The sequence below is a fragment of the Pygoscelis adeliae genome, unplaced genomic scaffold (assembly GCF_000699105.1).
Source record: "Pygoscelis adeliae isolate BGI_AS28 unplaced genomic scaffold, ASM69910v1 Scaffold166, whole genome shotgun sequence".
Classification (NCBI taxonomy): domain Eukaryota; kingdom Metazoa; phylum Chordata; class Aves; order Sphenisciformes; family Spheniscidae; genus Pygoscelis; species Pygoscelis adeliae.
The window spans coordinates 6,552,900-6,566,229 of NW_008825156.1; the positions used below are offsets into that span (position 1 = coordinate 6,552,900).

Genomic DNA, 13,330 nt, shown 5'->3' on the forward strand with positions numbered 1-13,330 from the left:
GTCCAGCTCTGGAGCCCTCAGCATAAGAAAGACATGGACCTGTTGGAGTGGGTCCAGAAGAGGGCCACGAAAATGATCAGGGGGATGGAACACCTCTCCTATGAAGAAAGACTGAGAGAGTTGGGGTTGTTCAGCCTAGAGAAGGCTTCGGGGAGACCTTATTGCAGCCTGTCAGTACTTAAAGGGGGCTTATAAAAAAAGATGGTGGCAGACTTTTTAGCAGGGCCTGTTGCGACAGGACCAGGGGGAATGGCTTTAAACTAAGGTGGGGTAGATTTAGACTAGATATGAGGAGGAAATGTTTTACGCTGAGGGTGGTGAAGCACTGGCACAGGTTGCCCAGAGAGGTGGTGGATGCCCCATCCCTGGAAACATTCAAGGTCAGGTTGGACGGGGCTCTGAGCGACCTGCTCTAGTTGAAGATGTCCCTGCTTATTGCAGTGGGGTTGGACTAGATGATCTTTAGAGGTCCCTTCCAACCCAAACTATTCTATGGTTCTGTGAATCAACTTTAAAATATTGCCATTTGTGTACTTAGTTTCCAGGTATGTTTCATGATAAGGACTACTATTTCCCAGTAGTGTCACAGCATAAAATGAAGGCCAAGCACATAAGACCCAACTGGCTTGTCAGAAACCCACAAATGTATGAGTAATTTATTTAAAGTAAATCAACAAACAAACCTGACTTTCTGCCCACAGAAAGCACAGGTAAACAGCAGAAAGAAATGTAGTTGCTTGAAAACTTTTTTTCTTATTTTTGAATACATGGGCTACCTGGAATATTTAATTACCTCTGAGAAAACCGCTTCCAAGTTATTTTTTCGCATGTTTTTTAAATTTTATGAAAAGAGAAATTTAAAAGAGTTACCAAAGAAAAGACCAGTGGAATCCTGAACTGCATCAAAGAAAAGACACAGCTAAATGAACTAAAGTGAAGGACGTTAAAATATGGCAAAGAAAAAGAGCCTTTAAAAAGATCTGTAGCAAGCAGAAATATTCCTAAACACACATTATTATTAAAAACTAAACTTATACAAACTGCTTGATTTGTTACTGTGCCTTGTAAAAAGCCAACTCAGTGACAAAATTAACCCTTTGACCTTATCCTGGAATGGAATTTTTGCTGTCTTTAGAAGACAGGCCACAGGGAAAGCACTCAGCTGAACTATGCTCTTTTTTCTTCAAAAATATTTCAAGAATTTATTTTTTGTTTTCTTCATAAATTAAATTAACTGGAAAAATACCCCTTCCCCCCCCCCGTTTACCTGAGACCCTCCAGAAGCAGGGACAAGGCATGAACACAGATTTGCAATGAGAGTCTCCAGTGACACATTCAGGCTGTCCACATACACAGTATAGATCAGGCCAAGGCAAGCCTAGAAAGGTAGACAAAATATATTAGACTGCTATACAGGGAAGGCAGATGTCAAATTAAAGATCTGTGTATATAATTTTTAAAAAATAAGTATGTCTTAATAGTTATTAATGTAGTGAAGTACTTTCCAAGTGAAGACAAAGTAATTTGTTATAGAAGCAACCATTCATTTAAAAAAATTAGCCTGGCTATTTAGAAGGGATGTATGTGCTGTCAGGTGTAAATATATTCTTTTTGTAAAAGAAATTAAATGTTTAATATTTGTGTTTTGTTCATTATACAAAAAGTGCTTTACTACAAGTTCCTTTTAAAAATTACAAAATCAACATAGCTTCATCTGTGCTTTAAATTCTATGGACCTAAAACTGACTGGTTTCCAGAGTAGAAACTGATGAATCAATGAGCTTCTGAAGCTCGTTTTAAGACTAGCACCAAGGATCAACAATTCCATGTGTTATTTAACTTACATTCTTTATTTTGTTATTTAAATATATTTTAAAATGAACAGCATATTAACACTTCAGCATTTCCATTTTTTTTTTAATGGTTCCAGTTTTGATTGAGAAATCACAGATAGAGCTTTATCATTTTTACTAATAATTTAATGTAAGATGATTTAACATCATGTTCTAAGAAGCCTTTGGAAAAAAGGAAATAAATAACTTTGTTCCACAGCAGCCTTTTGGTGCCTTTTAACTGCTGTAATTTTTATAATTCAGCAAATATTTTAGGAATTCTCTTCTTAGAAATAATTCCAACAGTAACTTTTCATATAACACATAGTTAAGCTGTGAAACTCCTTGCCATAGGTCGTTGTAAAATCTGAGCATTAAGAAACTGGACAAATTATACAAAAAAACACACACAAACTGACACCTCTGGTTCAGGATGTCATTTAACTATAATTCGCACTGAATCAGGAAAGTATTTTATGGAATTATTTCTTCAGCCTGCCCTATTCTTACACACTTTGCTTTGCATTCGCTACAGGCCACTATCAGAGACAAAATGCTAGGCTACGTGGGCTTTTAATATCACTCGGTACAGTCATTCTTAATGTCTAATGACAACTTAACTGTTGAATGATTTCCTCCCTTGATCTGTAAACTGAACTATATTTGTTTTTCTTAATATGTATTAGCTTAATAAAAATTTAAGCTTTTGATTTATCTCAGATCAGCCATATTTCATCAGCTGAAAGGAATCCAAGATCCTAAATCTCTGTCATGCATCTTAATTTGATCTGGAAGAGGCTCTGACATTTTGCCTTACATATGGAGGAAAAGTAGCATTTTGCTATTAATTTACCATTATATATTTAATCAAATATTGTTAATGTGTTGTTTTCACCTGAGCAAGTCTGTTTTTGTCCTAGTAATTCCCTTCGTTATACAGTGAATTGAGCCCAGAAAAATCTCTATTTCATCTTCTATGTAGCTTTAAAACTGCTTGGAGGGTAAAAAAGCACTGCTTCAACCTACAGGGGCTTTTACTGTCATAGACACTGAATTCTACCTAGTTCAATCTAAGCCTACTTTTGCTTTTAGATTCCCAAATCAATCCTGAGATGTTTTAAATCAAAAGTACTGTCACTGCTACTCATTAAAACCAGATTTGTCTGCTGACATGTATTATAAATGGCATTTGCAAGTTCTTTACCCTGAAAATTTCTGGGTAATCTAGTCTGGACACCAACACCAGACTTTTAGGAGCAAATACTTCTGCAGGCGGAATTAAACCAGACTCCTCTTCACCTTCAATTTCTTTTGTTCCCTTGAAAACAGAAACACTTCAGTCAATAAGCAGAAAGAAATCTCAAACTAAAATGTTAGCATTCTTACAAAAAGTTAACATTTCTCAGAACTTTAGAAAAGAAAATGAATGCATTATTTGAAACCAGTAATGAAGTCAACTAACAGGAGCATGTTCCAATGGTTGCCTGAACTCCCTAAAAGCTTCTAGATGTAGTTCAACTTGTTAAAACTCACCTGGGAAGTCATGCACCAATGTACCTAAAATAAAGTTCTCTGAGACAGTAGTTTAACAGGACAATGTTTCACATTAAATGCTCCCTGTTTTACATTTTAGACAGCAAAGTGGATTACAGAACGGGATCCTTTCACATCAAAGTGTTAGCTGATTTACAATAAACCGTACTCCAAATACAGAAAAAAATATATTTCACAAAAGAATGTTTGGTTGTCCTACTCATATTCATATAATTCAATTTCTTACAGAATTTCCACTAACGTTACAGCTAAAATTATCCATAAAGTAATCTCCAGCGTGACCAGTGAATTTGGAATCCAAAGGAATTTATTCACAAGAAAACTAGTTCAGATTTCTCAAAACATCCCTCAAACTTATGAACAGCTAAGTTTCTGGTTAAGAAAAAGAGAAAGGTACAATGCAGATAACCTTGCAGTTGTTCATGATATTGTGCAAGTTGCTATAACCTCCTTGTCAGCGCTTACTGTTCAGTCACAAACATTTTACTACTACTCATGGCCAAAACTAAAGATGTCACTAAATACTTTCATTTCTAAAATTCCACACATTCTTTGACAAATTCATTAACTGATTAAGTTTTCAAGTGACAGAAAGTCCATGCTTTCCAATTTTTGCATGTAATTCTCTCCACCCCCACACCACTCACCAAATTTCTACGTATTTTGTTTGTTCCTCTGACCAAGCAAAATCTTCTAAGCAAAAATCACTATATTATCTTAATTAGGAATATGAGAAAAATTACTTCCCTTTCGATATGACAACATGAAATATCTGCCTTCTATTTCTGTCATGTTACTAGTCGTCATTTCAGTTTATTTTAAAAAAAAATCCAACACCACTTTTCTATTAAATGGAAGAAACCTGACAGAAATACTTTTAAATGCCAAGAATGCTGTGAGTTCATGAGCTCTATTTCACAGCCTCAATTCAGAATGTATGGTTTCTTTAAGCAAACGCATGTATCCAAATAAAAGCAGTTAAAGCAATGATATTAGAAGTACGTAAAAAGCTGACTTAATAAATGCTTTTAATTATGAAAAATGTTTAGTTACAATAAGCTTCACGTGGGAATTTTATTGATGGGGTGCATGATCAAAAAAGTTTCAAGACCACCGCCCTACAGCATAATTGTTCTTCTAATAGGAAACTAAAGAGGTTCCTTCAAAAGCACTTGTTGTTTTAACTAACCTAAATGACTTTCTGCTGAAACAAAATACATCATAACAGTCCTATCCTGTCCAGTCCTGTCTGCGCAGTCCTGGTCAGAGCCAAATGGTGGCAGCTAAAGACATTAGCTGTCAGGCAGCAGTCATTATCTGTGAACCACTCAATAATTTTCGCCTCCACACCAAGACCCGCGTTTTATTATATAAATGCTCTCCTCAGTTCTAGCACCAAATTGAAAAGGTCACTCTGAAAAGGTCCAGTAGCTGCATATCAGCTAGAAGCTGCACTGACAGCTGTAGGGTAATAAAGAGCTACTTCCTAACCTGACCCGCAGGTGAAGGTATCTACATTAGAGCATTTGCTCATTGCCTTTCCGCCCGTGAAGTCAGACCTGGCATTTCAGGCTTGTGTCCTGAACAGGCTTGTGTCTCCTGGAAGCTGCTCAACCACACTCAAGTTCTCTGTCAACCTATGCTAAAGCACTTTTCACATACACGCCCCCTAAAGAATAAAATATATAGGTAAGTGTGTGTGCCCATGCTCCTTGGTGCTCTATTTTCATTTCTATATAGACAAAAAAGGGCATGTAATTTTTTATACGTATACTAGAGGAAACACAAATGCTATAAAATATTTTGATGCTTTTTTATACACGAACTAAATGAGATTCTGGGGTTCCTGTAAAACTGTCACTGTGATTCTTCAGGACATAAAAGTTAGGTGGTATTCACTTATGCTATGCTATCCCTTGTCTAAGCAAGGTACAAAAAAAAAAAAAAGGGTATAAGCATCACTATACTGAGTCACACAAAAGGTTCATCTACAGCTTCGTACCCTGTCTTGGTGTCAAGGGCACCCCTTGAACAGAGGGCAAGCTTAGTGAGGCCATTTCTCCAGTGCATTCCCCCTGTCTCCAGCAATCTGCAGCTCAGGAACTTTCTGACCTGAGGACAGCCTCCTATCTAAAAAACAATTCAGCATTCAAGTAAAAATGGTTTAAAAAGAGAGTACTTATGTTTGTATTAACCAAACCCATTTAATTAAGAGATATGTATAATATTTTCATACCAAAGTAAAAACAATTGGCACAGCAATATATATACACATATGGTCGTATACTTGGCTGTACATTAATTCTTACCTAGACGGCAACCAATACATATGCAATGTACATGCTTAGTCTAGTTTGCATTTCATCTCTAGGTTAAAATTGTGATTCAGAAATTAATAGAGAAACACAATAACTCAACAGTCACACGTCCCACGCATGCTCATTTATTTCCATCCATTATAATGTTGACAGGGAGAGCTTTTACATTATTATAGTTCCCTTTCCTTGCCCCCAAAAACACAAGAAGAATTTTTAAACTACAGTTTAGCATACACCGCTAAACATATAATCAACAAAAGTTTACTGTATCAACTGTTCTAAAGAGCAATTATGAATTCTAGGCATAAAGGCAACAGATTCTGGCTATCTGACAAATTGTGGACCCTGACAACATCAGGAAAAATGAAATTAAAACATATTCCATGTTTCTAAAGGAAAGGGAATATGGAAGCTTCTCTAGATTCACATGGTACTAAGATAATGAAAACTCAGGGTGCATAGGCAGGGAGGAGGTTTCTATAAAAGGCCATTTTCATAAAATCCACTCAACTTCAGATTAAGTCTTGAATTAATTCTTAATTAGATTTAATTTAAAACTTTAAGGGCACAATAGCAGCACAGTATTGAATTGATAAATCATTTATACTATAAAAACACTCTCTTACTTCATAAAAGATTTATGGAAAAATGTAATGTGACTAGCTGTATTTCTTCCACGGCTAAATGTTCTGACAGGCACGCAGGCACATTATTAGGAGTCACTAGACTAAGTAGATAATCATTTCAAACACATGACTTTTAACCTACTTTTCAAGCAAAGTATTAACAGAACAAGCATTCTGTAGCAATACTAAATACAAAGCGGTAAAACCAGAAACTTAATTCTTTCTAGTTATGCTTTTGCTCAGACACATGCACATTTCACCTTTCTTTATCCCCTTTCTCATCTAATGAAAAAATATTCTCTAATCAAAACTAACAAAATAAAAAAGAGTTGTTTTGGGTTTTTTTCTCAATACATTTTTATTTTATAAATATAGCATTCGTTTTACAACTAAATTAAGAATAACTGGACGTTAAGGATAACCTTGCTAACGATATATAAAATGAAATATGAATTTAAATTGGTTAAATAATACTGCTATTTCATAAATCTAGTTGATTATTATAGTTTTCCCTTTGCACTCATATTGGTTGGAAGACGATGATAATGGTATTTGGTATACTGCTACGGGGCTTCCCTAATACCTCTCATCTAGACTGTTGGCTAGCAGCCCTTCATACTACAGTAGAACAGATAAAGAATTTTCTTAATTTCAACTAAATATTGAAAGAGACTCCTTTTTTTATTTCCCCCTTTTTATTTCTACATACAGGCAGGCTTTGAAAACAGCTGAGATGAGAAAAATGTACCACTATATAGCAAACCAGTGTTCCAGATGCTTAAAGATCCATTTAGTTTAAAAGGTGATACACATTTAAAATCTAGTTCAGAAATATCTGTGCCTTTAGATTAGAAATGAATTAATGGTTTTTTAGCATCAGATTAATAAAGTTCTGAAAAACTCTTCAGTAGGCTAAGGAATAGGTAACAGAGACTGATCTAACGGTATTAATGAAAGGAACTGTATGATGACCTGTGATCATACATGATTTCACCATGCTTAAAATATTTGGTCCCCTGTAATTATATCCGTGTTTGACTGAAGCCCATCAGGGACCCATTCCCTGCCTGCCAAACCCAGAATCCTCTTTTCTTATACATCTTGACTTGGTTTCTAAAGTTATAAGGAGAATATAGTGCAGAGAGCTGTAAACTATGGCTGACTCAAGTCCCTAGAGCAGTTTGTCTACAAAATCTACCAGATACTACTACAATTAATATGTTCATTACAGAACTTCTTACCCACAAAATCACCCAGCTAACAAAACTGTCTTTGCAGAAATCTTCATTGTGAGGGTTCCTTGTTCACATACATTTGATTATGACAGTCTAGGCATCTGAAACATGGAAGGTACACAGAAGTCGTCCTGTTTTTTTAAAGACTACCTTTTTTCTTCTAGCCCCCACTGCATCTCTTGGAGAAACAGCATTGCCAAACTGTTAAATTTAGATATTTCTTAAACAAATTTTAAATCGTCATATTCCAAACTGTCACAAAAACATAGATACAACATCACAGTAATGAATGTTAATACTTATGTCCCATGAGATCAAAAAAAGTATAGGAAAAATCAAGATAACCAATTTTAAAACTAGATACAGAATTACATTCTTAAAATTGTAAAATACAATTAAACAAGCATTTATTTATTGTTTAAGTAGAACATGGTTGAGGGTGTATCATAAGTTTAAACAGAAAAATCTTATCTGCTTTTACAGCAGGGTGTTTGATTTGTTTACTTGTCTCCCCCCCCCTTCCCCTGCATAGATTATATATAATAAACAAACTCAGAAAATGGTGAAACTTCTTTTGAAGGACATATGATGCAATTTAATTTTGCTCAACTTGTTTGCTATAGCTGTAAAGTGGCCTCTTAAGAGGCTGGCCAAAAAAATTGTGTGTCCTGTACATTTAAACCAGACCAATATATTCTTAAACTCAATTTTTTTTCATGTATTTTAATGAATGTACACACCCACATCTACACTAAATATATATATATAACTCCTGACATAACTTAGTAATGAGTTTCATAGGTTCTTACATAAATGAGAATACAGAACTAGAGCATGAGTGCATGTATTTCAACTGTGTGCCTTTCTTCTTCTATAATGAGAAGTATCCATTTATCATACTTGTGACCTAAAGTGATGGGGTAAACTGGAACGTTCAATAACCAACTAATTGAACTAACAGCATCACTTTATAGTTTATGAACTTCGTCAATAAAAGTAGCTGAATTAATAAATGCATTTGTGCAAGCATTTGAAAAAAAACTCACAAACTAATAAGTTCACATGACCAAATTAAAAAAAAAAAACCACAACCAAAAAAACCACCAAAAAACAGCATTAATCCCCTGGCTGATAACCAACAGTTTAGAGAAATTAACTGTGATCAGCACTGTTCATCATCATTCTGCTATTTATTTGTTTGCTTGTTTTCTGAGAACAATTTGTTCCTCAGTTTAGCCAAGGGCTATATATGGCATTAAGCCCAAGCTAGACATATTCAGACTAATTATTCAAGCATTTTTTAATAAAGGAAGGTAACTGACAACTGGAGTTACCTACCAACAGATCAGGCATGATGTTGATGTCCCAGATCTACAGTCTAGAAAAAGATGCCGTTAAAATCAAATACTTGTGGGCTTGATACATGAATTATTAAATAAGGTATTACTTTCCTTTAAATTGGTGTCCTTTTGCTTTAAAACTCCCTCTACATTTATAAAAAGTGTAAGAACAACTGGGCACAGTTTGCAGCATTTTATCAAGTACACTGTAATCAGATGAGAGTTTGAAAGGTTGGTATTAGAAGAAAATTTCAAGTATTAAACAAAGAATGATTTTATTAATAAAATGTGGCATATTTTCCTCAAATAAATTGGTGTAGATCAAGACCAAAAACTTTCTTAAAACTGAAATGTACAGTAAATGTTTTCTTCATATGCTACACACAGGGTACTGTGGAAAAATACTTCACACATTCTGATGGAGCAAGTGATGAGCAGTCACATAGCTCTCCCAGTTCAGTACCCATACCCTATCTAGGGAGATGTTAAAGGGAATGTAATGAACACTGCGCATCTATGAAAGCATACAGTACAGAGTGCACAGGCTTGGCATAACAACATATGATTGATACCATTTCAAAACTTCATCACAGTCTCCTTTTTCTTCAGTATGTACTATATGCACTACTCGGCAAAACTTAAGCAGATACAAAGGTGAATATGAAGTAGTTATGTGACACTTTCTGCCCAATGCATTTTGTTTGCTTTAGATCACAAATATATATTCAGAGTTGAAAATTATGAGTTTTAAATGACATCTTGTAAGGCCAAGAGTAGCCTAAGTGTTTAGTTTCTGTGCTTAGCATCAAAGGAGTGTAAGAGAGAGATTTCACTGAAGCTATTTTGTGTACTGGCTTGCCAAAACAGAAGTAGTTACCACTGCGTGAAACATGACAAAAGCTCAACCAATCAAACAGACAGCAAAACTGTTCGAAAGTCCTTTGCATCAGGTCCTTTTCTCATTGCTTAGTTTTACTCTTTATATACTTTTTACTGCTGACACCAAAAATCTCACTGTCCTGGTTTCGGCAGGAATAGAGTTAATTTCCTTCCTAGTAGCTGGTACAGTGCTGTGTTTTGGATTTAGGATGAGAACAAAGTTGATAACACACCGATGTTTTAGTTGTTGCTAGGTAATGCTTACACTAGCCAAGGACTTTTTAGTTTTCCATGCTCTACCAACTGAGAAGGCTGCAGGTGCACAAGAAGCTGGGAGGGGGCACAGCCAAACTGGCCAAAGGGACATTCCATACCATGTGACGTCATGCTCAGTACATAAACTGGGGGAAGCTGGCCGGGGGGGCCGCTGCTTGGGGACTGGCTGGGCATCGGTCAGCAGGTGGTGAGCAATTGCACTGTGCATCACTTGCTTTGTGTATTATTATTATTATCATATTATCATTTTATTTCAATTATTAAACTGTTTTTATCTCAACCCACGAGTTTTTCTCACTTGTGCTCTTCCAATTCTCTCCCCCATCCCACCAGGTGGGGGGGAGTGAGCAAGCGGCTGCATGGTGCTTAGCTGCCGACTGAGGTTAAACCACGACACTCACATAGAAACTGGGCACCCGAAAATCAGACCGAACCCCAAAACACCAAACCCAAAGTAAACTGGTCACTCACAGTTAGTCTCAAGGAAGAACAACAAAAATCACCACCACCATAATCAGCATGCTAACTGAAACATGTTCAAAGCAAACAAATGGTGGTAGCTCTTCATGCAAGGGTTATTTGACTTATGAAACTCTTCTGCTACAGAATGGTAGTAATAAAAATGCATACAGGGTCATGAAAAGGCCAGACAAGTTAATGAAATTCAGACGTTACTAAACATGTACCAAGCATATTTGGCTTAGTTGGTCCTTGGACTGTAAAGGTAGAGGAGGGACCACTCATGGACATATTATGTATGCCGTGTTCCTCTGCTGTTCCCTAGACATTCACTCCTAACCATCCACAGAGACAAAATACTATGCAAGATGTCTTTTCTTTCTGACCCAAAATGATAACTCTTACATTCTTCCAAGCAGTTAATGTAATGTATTTGAATGTATCTTATTTAGTGTTCACTGGCAGATAATAGTTTCAAGAACACATTAATTCTCTTTTGATACCCAGATCACACACACAAAAAGTACTAATGCAGGGTTAAGCCTAAGTCAGACAGTTTATTAAATACAGAAAAAAAAAAAAAATCAATTAAGTGATTACAGACTTATTTTTTATTCCCTTCTTTCTTTTCCCTCTGACTGAACAAATTTTAAGGACACAAAAAACCCCACATTTATACAAACCTAAAATATAAACTGACTTAATTTCATTCATGGTTTCAGACTTGGCCTCAGGTATGTGGAACATAGAAGAAAAGTAATTAAAGCATCCACGTAACAAGCAAATAGCTCTTTGTAGTTATGAATTAATTTCATTTCCTGTAGATTTATGTCTAATTTAAAAACATTTGTGGATTACCTGATGTCTGTAAGGGCTGATCTCACACACCAACTTTTCCCTCATGTGGCAGTGGACTACGAAACATATCTTTCTGCTTCCCACCCACCCACTTTCATAAAAGCTACTGCAAGTACAAGACCTCTACTGTCACATTTGGCTGACGCCGGATGAGTTTAAAATGTTGCATGTGGAAAATCAGTACATAATCAGACATTTTTATGTAAGCCACAATTTCAGCTTACAAAATTATATTAAAACTTTTAGTAGAAAAAGGTGACAGATATTGTGCCACTTCAGTCAAAAAAACTGCAACTCATTTAAAGGCAACAGATGTGGCAGCCAAGAAAGTAAATGACAGCAGCCAACTTTACTCATATTAACCTTACCTTTTTTTATTCAACAGAGACATTCATTACCCTGATCTAGCCCTCAAACTTTAAGGTTTCGTCTTGAACTTTTATGAACCTAATTTTGCCACAACAATCATATTATTTTAAGATGTCAGCTCTGCTTCTAAATATTGACATTTAACTGAAAAATAACAATCTAGCCAAAATCTGCATTAGGAACTGAAGTCAATTTTTAAAGATGAAAATGACCTACCAATATAGTCCAAAAAATTTCTCCCTACTACTGAACGTAGTTGATGTTAAGGTACTTACACAGCTTGAGAACACATTAGCAATTGCTCCATCAATATGCAGCTGAATTATAGCGCACATAAACCGTAACTATCCTGTCTCTCCTGTCTCTTCAACCCCATCTTCAGAACTTGGACATGCCATCTTAATACTTGAATATGTATGCCCAAATCTGCCATTTATCAAACCTCCAACATTGAAGGCTCCTAGATAAAGCAACTCTGAACTGTTATCCAACTCTCCAAGACCATCAGCTGTCCATCCAGTCTTCACTTACATTGGCTCCGACACCCTGCAGTTGGATCACTATGTCCTTCTGGGTCTTTGAACTACCTCTGTGGCAGGCAGCTCTGTGAATTGCCTTTGTTAGAGATGCCACTCGTTTTCAGACATGAGGACAATCCAGGTGTGCTGATCATACATCTCCACTCCGGGGGCATATGCTACTGAAGTCAGTGCATTTAGTTCAGACTAATGTTGAGCAGAGAAAAATAAGGTTTATCTTCACGTCAGAGTGAGGAAAATCAATTTAAACTGAGATACTAATAGAAAAGTTAGAAAACACAAAGCATTAGATGTAGCTTTACCGTTCTGAAGGTGGAAGCTGGCAGGCATTATTTGAAACTCAAAGGAAATGAAATGTGAACAGAAAGTGAAATTAGAATTCGACTTTTATTAATTCATCCAGTCCTAGAGAGAGAAAGAACATCTCTCATTACAGAACTTTCACTCTAGTACTTCATTACAACTGCCAAAAAGAGTTTGCCCTATGCAAAATTTTGCACTGAAATTGTGCCAAGTTCAGCAAGCCCATTGCTTTTGAACTAACTGCCCAGCAAAGAAGATTTAGAGACCACGCATGATTTCTTATTTTAAGAAAAATTACTTGAAGTTTGCTTTAGTAATTGTGTGCCAATTGCTCATGTGGGATGGATCCCCTTCTCTCCATGTGACTTAGTCTCTGCTGGTCTTATTTGCAGCCAAATACACTCTTAGCTGGTTTATTAACAATCAAAGGCCAAAAAACATTCAGCATCAATTCATTTTATTTACTTTTCAGATTATACAAACGCATGCATCCAATAAATTCTAACACATGTACAACAGTTAAAATAAACTTAGCTGACTGCCTCCAGAAGACAAATCTGCATCCTGCCTGCAATCTGCTGTACTGAACTAAAACCACAGGTGAAAAGATCTACTTCATGGCTTGTCTATACACACAGAATCATACCACTGCAGCTAAACTTATACTGGAATAATTATACCAGCATAAAAGCCATTATCTTGATTTAGTAATTTCAAACCAGGATAATAAACTGTAGTAACT

General features: G+C 35.9%; 1 protein-coding gene across 1 annotated transcript in view; it reads right to left on the reverse strand.

Moving 5' to 3' along the window:
* SBF2 (SET binding factor 2) overlaps positions 1-13,330 on the reverse strand; it is a 240,092-nt gene that overhangs the window by 155,760 nt on the left and 71,002 nt on the right. Inside the window, exons 4-5 of the mRNA XM_009328574.1 lie at positions 3,037-3,150; positions 1,268-1,378 (exon numbers count right to left, since the gene is read on the reverse strand). The gene's annotated coding sequence lies outside the window, so the exon portion shown is untranslated. The remainder of the gene's footprint in view (positions 1-1,267; positions 1,379-3,036; positions 3,151-13,330) is intronic.